We start from the raw sequence: 615 nt of genomic DNA, 5'->3' as shown, positions 1-615 counted from the left end.
CGACAGACTTCCGGTTATGGATTCGGAGCGCGGTTTCAAACCCTCTTGTAACGATGGCGCAGGAGAAGACGGCAAAATGCGTAGCAAGGCTCTCTTCAATTTTATATTTATGTTTTTGAACCGTTGGTTTTGTTTCCAAAGCTTCAGTACATAATGGCACTTACGTCTGCCTTACGAATGTACTGCAAATGCTCTAAAGTACTCTGAAGGCGAACAGAAATGAGATATACAGCTCTCTGCTTGCAGCGCGTCAGTCACGCTCATCAAGAAAGTGAGTGAAACACACACAAACACACATTTTTTATCAAATAATAAGTCATTAATAACGGTTCACTTCCGTGATTTGGTACAATTGCATTCACATGAGCAGCGAACCGTACTGAAGTTCACTTGAACCGTACCCCAGACCACCCTTTTTAAGCGGACTCGGGTACGGTTCGCGGGTGCGCACCCGAGTTCGGAAGACAGCGTTCACATCATCCAAACGTACCGAACTCTGACGTCAATCGAACCCGGGTGCGCACCAAAAGTGCTAGTGTGAAAGCACCCTAAATGATGGCATCACAGGGGTTAAACACATTTCCCTTGAGATTGATAAGAGTTTTATCACTCTCC

This window comes from Sinocyclocheilus rhinocerous, unplaced genomic scaffold (genome assembly GCF_001515625.1).
Source record: "Sinocyclocheilus rhinocerous isolate Xijiao unplaced genomic scaffold, SAMN03320098_v1.1 scaffold2465, whole genome shotgun sequence".
Taxonomy (NCBI): Eukaryota; Metazoa; Chordata; class Actinopteri; order Cypriniformes; family Cyprinidae; genus Sinocyclocheilus; species Sinocyclocheilus rhinocerous.
Note: the sequence above shows the minus strand (reverse complement) of the source record.